Raw genomic sequence first — 11,116 nt, 5'->3', positions numbered from 1 at the left:
GGATATACATATATACTCTGTTTATCTCTATAAAAATTCCTATAAATATATGTCTATATATCAACATCTATGTAGATATCAATGACATATATCTTTATATATCCATCAATGTCTTTACTGCCAAAGTGACCGCAGATATATGGATTGCTCTATATTTCACTTTATCGATCTATTGACCTATTATATTCATATATCTACCTAACTTCTATCTGCCTATCTATCCATCTATCCATCGGTCCATCCATCACCTCTCAAACTCTGTGAAGCAGCGTAGTCTAATGAAAAGAGCCCGGGCCTGGGAATAAGAGGACCTGGGTTCCAATCCCAGCTCTGTCATTAGTCTGTTGGGTGACCCTGGGCAGAAATCACTTCACTCCTCTGCACCTCAGTTTCCTAAACTGTAAAATGTAGATTCAATTTTCATTCTCCCTCCTACTTACACCGTGAGCACCACGTGTGACAAGAACTGTGCCCAGCCTGATTAACCTGTATCTACCCAGCATTTAGAACTGTACTTGACACACAGTAAGTGCTTAAAAATATGCTACTACTACTGCTACTGCTATTACTCCTCCTTCTCATATTTCTTCTATTACAACTAATAATGATATGCTTGTATCCTTTTTCTCCTCTTGGGCTTAGTTAAGACTGAGTAATGGGGAACTGGACTCAAGCCCTCCAGACAGAGTTCATCCTGGTGGGACTCCTCAACAACAATGGCGGTCTCCTTACCATCCTCTCCACCTTGATTATCATCACATTTGTCGTGGCCCTGACTGGACATTCCACCATATGGATGATGTTCCTCGTCCATATCAACCCCCAGCTCCACACCCCCATGTGCTTCCTGCTCAGTGGCCTCTCCCTCATGGATGTCACGTACATCTGCACATTTGTGCCCAGGATGATGGTGGACCAGTTGACTGGGCAGGTGATCATTTCCTTCTCAGGGTGTATGGCTCAGATCTTCCTGTACCTCACCCTGATGGTAGCCAAATGGTTCCTACTAGGCCTGATGGCCTATGATCGATATGTGGCCATCGGCCACCCTCTCCACCCTCTGTGCCACCCTGTCCTCATGAGCTAGAGGAGGTGCATCCAGATGGTGGTGGACTCATGGCTCTTGGGAGCCACAGATGGCTTCCTGGTCCCTCCCAGAGCCATGGGCTTCCCCTACTGTGGGTCAAGAGTCATTGACAGCTTCTTCTGCGAAGTTCCTGCCCTGCTGAAACTCTCTTATATTGACACTTCGGTCTGTGAGATGGTGATGTATGTCTGCTGCGTCTTAATGCTCTTAGGGCCCTTAGCCCTCATCGCCTTCTCCTTTGGCCAGATCGCTGCCCAGAAGAAGACCTTGGCCACCTGCTCTTCCCACCTGATAGTGGTCAGCCTCTTCTACGGGGAGGCCAGCTTTACATACATGCTCTCCAATACCTACCACACTCCCGACCAGGATAGGATGGTGTCTGTCTTCTACAACATCCTCATGCCTGCGCTAAACCCTGTGATCTTGTTTATTGCCTTCACAATAAACAAGTGGCAGAAGCTCTTTGGAAGGTGCTGCGGAGATGCACTTCTATACAGAGATTGTGATCCTAACCTGGGCCTTGGGATAATAATAATGGTACTTTTGAAGTGCTTACACCATGGCTTTGTGGAAAAAGCATGGGTTTAGGAGTCAGAAGTCATGGGTTCTAATCCCAGTCTCATCACTTGTCTGCTGTGTGACCTCGGGTAAGTTACTTAACTTCTCTGGGCCTCAGTTCCCTCATCTGAAAATGGGGATGAAGACTGTGAGTCCCACTTGGGACAACCTAATTAGCTTGTATCTACCTCAGCGCTTAGAACAGTGCTTGGCACGTAGTAAGAGATTCACAAATGCAATTATTATCATCATTATTATTATTATTATGTGTCAAGCATTGTTCTAAACGCTGGGGTAGATACAAGCTAATTAGGTAATCAGGTTGGACACAGTCCCTGTCCCACAGGGGACGTACTCTTTTAAGCCCCATTTCATAGTTGAGGTAACTCAGACACTGAGAAGTTAATTGACTTGCCCAAGATCACACAGCAGTCAAGTGGTGGAGCAGGGATTAGAGCCCAGGACCTCTGACTCCCAGGCCTGTGATCTTTCCACTAAACCATACAGATTCTGAATCCTACTAAATTCTGGATCAAGGATATTGCCTTCAAATCTGGCTGTGGAATACTGCCCAGGGAGAATAGTTCACCCGGGGATTTTTTATTCATAATGATAAAATAGGGAGCTAATTATGTGGATGGCAAGTCAGACAGTCAGTCAATCACATGTATTGAGCGCTTGGTACATTAGTTCCTATTTATTGAGCATTTACTGAGGGCAGAGCAGTGTACTAAGCGATAAGAAGAGTACAATATAATAATAAATAGACCCCTTCCCTGTCCACAGCGACCTTACAGTCTAGAGGGAGAGTAGGCCCTGACTGCTCTAATAATAATGGTATTTGTTAGGTGCTTACTCTGTGCCAAGCACTGTACAGAACGCTGGGGTAAGTACAAGATTATTTACTCCACATGGGGCTCACAGTCCAAATAGGATTCTTAGTCACAGTCTAAGTAAAAGGGAGAACAGGTTTTGAATGAATTCCCATTCTGCAGGTGAGGAAACTGAGACTCACAGCAGTTAAGTGACTTTCCCAAGGTTGTGCAGCAGGTACGAGGCAGAGCAGGGATTAGAACGCAGGTCCTCTGATTCCCATGCTCACGCTGATTCCACGAGATCAGGTTTCTCCAGCAGTAGCTGCTGCAGCAAGAGATTGAGGTCACACCTCAGGACATGTGTCCAGAGGGAATCAGGTTGCTTAGAGAATCAGCGTGGTTTAGGGTTAAGAGCCCTGGCTTGGAAGTCAGAGGTCGTGGGTTCTAATCCCAGCTCCGCTGCTTGTCAGCTGTGTGACTTTGAGCAGGTCACTTCACTTCTTTCTGCCTCAGTGACCTCTTCTGTAAAATGGGGATTAAGACTGGAAGCCCCATGTAGGGCAACCTGATTACCTTTTATCTACTTTGGTCTCTGTGTTCTGCACACAGTAAGCGCTCAATGAAAACGATTGAATGAAATACGATTGATTGAATACCCAGCTCTTACAGTAGTGCTTGGCACATAGTAAGTGCTTAACAAATACTGTAATTATATTATTATTACTATTATTATTATTATTATTATTATTATTATTATTATTATTATTATTATTGGGGTAAGAGAAACTGAGAAGACCTGGGAGAGACTTTATAAAACTGAGGGTTCTAAAGTTGCTGCGGACAGGGAACGTGCCTACCAACTCTCAAATATTGTACTCCCCCAAGCACATAGTACAGTGTTCTGCATACAGTAAGTACTCAATAGATAACACCGATTGATTGGTTAATGTCCGTCTCCCCTCTCAACTGCAAGCTCTTTGTGGGCAGAATACATGTTTACCAACTCCATTGTATTGTAGTCTCCCAAGCACTTAGTACAGTAGTCTGCACACAGTAAGCACTAATAAATACCAATGATCGATTTATTGATTGCTTGATTAATGTCTCTCTCAAACAGGGCCTTAGTATAATAATAATGATAATAATAATAATAGTACTTGTTAAAGCGCTTACATAGCGTGGCTTAGTGGAAACAGCAAGGGCATGGGAGTCAGAGGTCATGGATCATGAGTGAGACCCACCACTTGTCTGTGTGTGACCTCGGGAAAATCACATAATATCTCTGGGCCTCAATTCCCTCATCTGTAAAATTGGGATTAAGATTGTGAGACCCACATGGGACAATTTAGTTATCTTGCATCTAACCCAGCTCTTAGAACAGTGCTTGCCACATAGTAAGCACTTATCAATAACTTATTATTATTATTATTATGTGGCAAGTATTGTTCTAAACGCTGGGGTACATTCAAGGTTATCTGGTTGCACACAGTCCCTGTCCCACAGGGGGCTCACATTCTTAATCTCCATTTTACAGATGAGGTAACTAAGACACTGAGAAGTTAAGTTCATTCAATCAATCTTATTTATTGAGCGCTTACTGTGTCCAAAGCAATGTACTAAACTCTTAGAAAGTATAATTCGGCAACAGTTAGAGACAATCCCTACCCAGCAATGGGCTCATAGTCTAGAAGGAGGAGACATATAACAAAATAAAGCAAGTAGGCAGGCGTGAATACCACCAAAATAGATAAATAGAATTATGGATATATACACAGTATTAATAAAATAAATGGAGTAATTAATATGTGCAAATATACACAAGCGCTATGGAGAGGGGAAAGGAGTAGGGCAGAGGGAGGGAGTGGGGGCGATGGGGAGGGGAGGAGGAGCAGAGGGGGGAGCTCAGTCTGGTAAGGCTTCCTGGAGGAGATGAGTTCTCCTTAGGGCTTTGAATACGGGAAAAGAGCTAGTTTGGAGGATGGGAGGAGGGAGGGCATTCCAGGCCAGAGGTAGGACGTGCGTCAGGGGTTGAGGGCGGGAAAGGCGAGAACGAGGCAGAATGAGGAGTTTAGCAGCAAAGGAGGAGAGTGTGCGGCCTGGGGTGTAAAAGGAGTGAATGGAGGTGAGGTAGGAGGAGGCAAGGGGATGGAGAGTTTAAATTCAATCAATCGTATTTATTGAGTGCTTACTGTGTGCAGAGCACTGTACTAAGCGCTTGGGAAGTACAAGTTAGCAACATATAGAGACAGTCCCTATCCAACAATGGGCTCACAGTCTAGAAGGGGGAGACAGACAACAAAACAAAATGACTTGCCCAATGTCACACAGCAGGCACGTGGTGGAGTAGGGATTAGAAACCAGGACCTCTGACACCCAGGCCCATGATCTTTCTGCTAAGCTAAAGAGCTTCTGCATCTTACTCAAATCTATTTCTGGGATATCGGCTTCAAATCTGGCTGTGGAATGGTTACCAGGGAGAAGAGTTAACCAGGGAATTATTTAGTCAGGATGATAAAATCGGGAGCAAATTATGTGGACGGCAAGTCAGACAGTCAGTCAATCGTATATATTGAAAGCTTGGTTCATTCGTTTGTATTCATTGAACATTTACCGTGGGCATACTAAGCGCTACTGAGAGTACAGAATAATAATAAATAGACACCTTCCATGTCCACGGCGACCTTACGGTCTAGAGGGAAAGGAGGCCCTGGCTGCTCTAAAAATAATGATAAATAATGCTGTAAAAATAATGGTAGGCACTCACTCTGCGCCGAGCACTGTACCGAGCGCTGGGGTAGATACAAGATTATTAAGCTCCACATGAAGCTCACAGTCCAAATAGGATTCTCAGTCACAGCCTCAGTAGCAGGGAGGACAGGTGTTGAATGAATTCTGCAGGTGAGGAAACTGAGGCTCAGAGCAGTTAATTGATTTTCCCAAGGTCACGCAGCAGTCACGATGCAGAGCAGGGATTATAACCCAGGTACCCTGACTCCCAGGCCCACGGTCTTTACGCGAGGCCGGGTTTCTCCATCAGTAGCTGCTGCAGGAAGAGATGGAGGCCAGATCTCAGGACATGTATCCACGGGGAATCGGGTTGCTTTGAGAAGCAGCGTGGCTTAGGGGAATGAGCCCGTGCTTGGGAGTCAGAGGTCGTGGGTTCTAACCCCGGCTCCACTACTTGTCAGCTGTGTAACTTTGGGCAAGTCACTTCACGTCTCTATGCCTCGGTGATCTCATCTGTAAAATGGGGATTAAGACTGTGAGCCCCACGTGGGACAACCTGATTACCTTGAATTTATACTGTGTTCTGTGCTCTGAACACAGTAAGCACTCAATAATAACGATTGAATGAAATATGATTGAATGAAAAGCCCAGCGCTTAGGACAGTCCTTGGCACATAGTAATTACTAACAAATACTGTTGTTATTATTATTATTATTATTATTATTATTATTAGGGGGGTAAGAGAATCTAGGAAGACCTGGGAGGTACTCTTTAAAACTGAGGATTCAAAGGTTGCTGTGGGCAGAGAACGTGCCTACCAACTCTGTAATATTGTACTTCCCCATTCACTTAATACAGTGTTCTGCACACAGAAAGCACTCAAGAAATACCACCGATTGATTGATTAATGTCCTTCTCCCCTCTCAACTGCAAGCCCGTTGTGGGAAGAATATATGTCTACCAACTCAGTTGTATTGTACTCTCCCACGTACTTAGTACAGTAGTCTCCACACAATAAGCACTAATAAATATCAATGATCGATTTATTGATTACTTGATTAATGTGTCTCTGACCCCTCTAGACTGTAACCTCACAGTGAAGTGTAAAACTCGCCAAGAGCAGGGATCATTCATTCATTCAATCGTATTTATTGAGCGCTTACTGTGTGCAGAGCACTGTACTATGCTCTTGGAAAGTACAATTCGAAAACAGATGGAGACAATCCCGCCTAACACTATTATTCTCTCTCAAGGGTTTAAGACAGTGCAGGTTACGCTGTAGGCTTTCAGTTCCCTTCTTTAAATAGTATTTGTTAAGTGCTTACTATGTGCAAAGCAGTGTTCTAAGCGCTGGGGAAGGTTACAAGGTGATCAGGTTGTCCCACTTGGGGCTCACAGTCTTAATCCCCATTTTACAGATGAGGAAACTGAGGCCCAAATAAATTAAGTGACTTGCCCAAAGTCACACAGCTGACAAGTGGCAGAGCCGGGATTAGAATCCATGACCTCTGACTCCCAAGCACGTGCTCTTTCCACTAAGCCACGCTGTTTCTCCTTGAGAGTAGAGATGTGTTTACTAACTCTCTTGAGCTCTCCGTAGCACTCGGTATAGTGTTCTATGCATAGTAGACTATAGACTCCTTGAGAGAAGGGATCATGTCTGCTAACTCTTTCCCAGGTATTAAGTACTGCTCTTTGCACACGATAGACTTTAAGCTCCTTCCCGGCAGGGATCGTTTCTAACCCTGTTATACTGCTCCAAGCGCTTATTACAGTGGTCTTTACACAATAGACTCTAAGATCCTTGAGGGCTCTGCACTTAGTACAGTGCTATCCACACAGTAAGCACTTAATAAATACCACTGACCCCTTTAATAATAATAATAATAATAATAATGAAGGCATTTGTTAAGCGCTTACTATGTGCAAAGCACTGTTCTAAGCGCTGGGGGGATACAAGGTGATCAGGTTGTCCCACGAGGGGCTCACAGTCTTAGTCCCCATTTTACAGATGAGGTAACTGAGGCACAGAGAAGTGAAGTGACTTGCCCAAAGTCACACAGCTGACAATTGGCAGAGCCGGGATTTGAACCCACGACCTCTGACTCCAAAGCCCGTTCTCTTTCCACTGAGCCACGCTGCTTCTGCATTTTATAATAATAATGGCACTTGTTAAGTGCTTACTATGTGCAAAGCACTGTTCTAAGTGCTGGGGAGGAGACAAGGTGATCAGGTTGTCCCATATGGGGCTCACAGTCTTCATCCCCATTTTACAGATGAGGTAGCTGAGGCCCAGAGAAGCTAAGTGACTTGCCCAAAGTCACACAGCTGACAATTGGTGGAGCCTGGATTTGAACCCATGACCTCTGACTCCAAAGCCCGGGCTCTTTCCACTGAGCCACGCTAATTCTCCCATTAGACCGTAAGCTCATTGTGGGCAGGGAACGAGCCTTCTAATTCTGTTGTATGTTATTCTCCCAAGCGCTGAGTACAGTGCTCTGCACAGAGGACACACTCAATAAATACCAGTGATTATGATACAAAATCAGGTAAGAAATGAATAAATAAGATAACTGATAATGCATCATTTTATTAACACATGACCCAAAGCTTGGTGATCGTTTTCCTATGTTGAGTCAATTGGAAACCAATAAATTCGAAGTAGAATGGCATATAGGATAGACCCCGGATCTGAGAGTCAGATACACCTTGGTTCTAATCCCAGCTCCGCCAATCGTCTACTGTGTGACCTTGGGCAAACCACTTAACTTCTCTGTGCCTCAGTTCCTTCATCTGTAAAATGGGGATTAAGACTTTGAGCCCCATATATCTGTGTCCAATCTAATTGGGAAGCAGCAGCGTGGCTCAGTGGAAAGAGCACGGGCTTTGGAGTCATCATCATCATCAATCGTATTTATTGAGCACTTACTATGTGCAGAGCACTGTGCTAAGCGCTTGGGAAGTACAAATTGGCAACAATTTGACTCTGAGCATATAGTCAGAGGTTGTGGGTTCAAATCCCAGCTCTGCCACTTGTCAGCTGTGTGACTTTGGGCAAGTCACTTCACTTCTCTGTGCCTCAGTTCCTTCATCTGTAAAATGGGGATGAAGACTGTTAGCCCCTAGTGAGAAAACCTGATTACCTTGTACCTGCACTGGCACTTAGAACAGTGCTTGGCACACAGTAAGCGCTTAACAAATACCACAATTGAATTACATTGAATGCATTAACCTGTGTTGGTTGCCTTCCAGGAAGCCAAGAACGTCGGATAGTTCAGTCGTACACTTGGGACCTGGGGCTCTCAAGGGATTCAGGTCGAGACGACGTCATTCTCTTAAACAAATGGGAGATGCCCAGCCCAGATGTCAAGCCCAGCCCAGGTGCCAGGGTTCAGCTGGGCCGCTATTTAAGGTGTCGCCTTTAGTCTGCTCACTTACCTCTCACCTTCTGCAGCCGTCAGTCAAAGAAGTTTGATGTCACTAGGCCTCTGTCTCCGATCGATCTCTTATCGATCTCTGTCCAGGAAGAGGTAGGCATATCACCATGAAGGTTTGGGATGGAAGGCTCTTTCTGTCTCTTTTTATGATATTTGTTAAGTGCTTGCTATGTACCAGGCATTGTACTAAGCCCTGGGGTAGAAAATAATGATAATAATAATGGTGGTATTTGTTAAAGGCTTACTGTGTGCCTGGCACTGTACTAAGCGCTGGGGTAGATAATATTGATAATAGTATCTGCGGTATTTGTTAAGTGCTTACTAGGTTCTAGACACTGTCCTAAGTGTGGGGTGATTAATAATGACACTAAAAATAACAATAATAATTGTGGTACTTTTTAGTCTCTTCCTGGGTGCCAGACACTGTCCTAAGTTTGAGGTAGATAGTAATGATAAAAGTAATAATAATCGTGGTGCTTGTTAAGCACTTACTAGAGAAGCAGCGTGACTCAGTGGAAAGAGCCCGGGCTTTGGAGTCAGAGGTCATGGGTTCGAATCCCGGCTCCGCCGCTTGTCAGCTGGGTGACTTTAGGCAAGTCACTTAACTTCTCTGTGCCTCAGGTACCTCATCTGTAAAATGGGGATGAAGACGGTGAGCCTCCTGGGGGACAACTTAATCACCTTGTAACTTCCCCAGCGCTTAGAACACTGTTTTGCATATAGTAAGTGCTTAATAAAAGCTATTATTATTATTATTATTATTATTATTATTATTATTATTATTATTATTATTATTATTATTATTATTTGGGCAAGTCACTTCCCTTCTCTATGCCTCAGTTACCTCATCTGTAAAATGGGGATGAAGACTGTGAGCCCCACATGGAACAACCTGATCATCTTGTAGCCTCCCCAGTGCTTAGAACAGTGCTTTGCACATAGTAAGCGCTTAATAAATGTCATCATCATTATTATTATTACTTACTAGGTGTCAAGCACTACGGTAGATACTAGATAATAAGGTAGGACCCAGTTCATATCCCACATGGGGATCGCAGTCTTATCCTCATTTTACAGATGAGGTAACCGAGGCACAGAGAAGTGAAATGACTTTCCCAAGGTCACACAGCAGATAAATGGCGGAGTCGGGATTAGAAACCATGTCCTCTAACTCCCAAGCCCGTGATCTTGCCACTAAGCCATGCTGCTTTTTTCAGCTGCGGCCAAAAAGTGGGTAGGGTTAGACAAACAGAAGAACGTCTTAAACAAAAGTATCAGTAGAATCATTGGCAATTGCTGCTGAGAGTATTATTATTATCATTATTACTACTATCATTATTATTGCATTTATTAAGTACTTACTATATGTTAAGCACTGTTCTAAGCGCTAGGGTAAATATGAGTTAATCCGTTTGGGGCTCATAGTCTAAATAGGAGGGAAAACAGGTATTGAATCCCCATTTTAAAACTGAGGGAACTGACTTGTACAGAACAGAAAGGACTTGTCCGGGTCACACAGCAGTCAAGAGGCAGAGCCCACATTAGAACCCAGGTCTTCTGACTCCAAGGCACGGGCTCTTTCCATTAGGCAGTGCCGATTCTCGTGTCAATTGATGGAGGCTGGGGGCTGGGCAAGATGACCTCTGGACATTTCTTCCAGGTCCAGTACCTTAACCATTCTACAGCATCATTATCATCACCAGAAGTACAATTTCTCCCTTATGAATGGAGTTGCTCAGTGACAGAGGAGAGCTCAGGTTCTCTAATAGGGATAATGGTGAGCCAAGCACTGATGCAGAGACAAGGTCATCAAGGGGCTGACAGTGTGAAAGGGAGAGACAGAATAGGAATTCAATATCCATTTACAAATCATCATCATCATCAATCGTATTTATTGAGCGCTTACTATGTGCAGAGCACTGTACTAAGCGCTTGGGAAGTACAAATAGGCAACATATAGAGACAGTCCCAAATGAGAAACTGAGGCATAGATAAGTTACGTCACTTGCCCAAGGTCACCCAACAGACAAGTGGTAGAGCCAGGATTAAAACCCAGATCTTCTGACTCCCAGGTCTGGGTTCCTTCTGCTAGGTAATGCGCGGAGATGAATGGATTGAAGGTGTGAGCAGAAGGACCAGGAATGAGGGAAGGAGAATCATAGGGGAACATATGGCGCGGAAGGGGTTGATAGGGAATGGGTGGGGAAGGTGAAAGAAGCAGTGTTGGGGCTAATGGAGTCTTTTAGATTGTGAGCCCACTGTTGGGTAGGGACTGTCTCTATATGTTGCCAACTTGTACTTCCCAAGCGCTTAGTACAGTGCTCTGCACACAGTAAGCGCTCAATAAATACGATTGATTGATTGATTTCGCGACACCCTTCCATCCCCACAGAAAGTGCTCAATAAATACCACTGATTAACAGACTGATTACATACACACTCCCCCAGGTTCACAGGTCTGCACAAGTCTCACGCACTTAATCCATTCCCA

At 44.4% G+C, this 11,116-nt stretch overlaps 1 pseudogene; it reads left to right on the top strand.

The window, feature by feature from the left end:
• The first annotated feature begins 655 nt into the window (after positions 1–655).
• Positions 656–8,461, top strand: LOC119941284 (annotated as a pseudogene).
• Positions 8,462–11,116: the final 2,655 nt, after the last annotated feature.

Source organism: Tachyglossus aculeatus, chromosome 20 (assembly GCF_015852505.1).
Source record: "Tachyglossus aculeatus isolate mTacAcu1 chromosome 20, mTacAcu1.pri, whole genome shotgun sequence".
In the NCBI taxonomy this organism is placed as follows: Eukaryota; Metazoa; Chordata; class Mammalia; order Monotremata; family Tachyglossidae; genus Tachyglossus; species Tachyglossus aculeatus.
The sequence above is the reverse complement of the archived record's forward strand: the minus strand, read 5'-3'. Positions and strand labels throughout refer to the sequence as shown.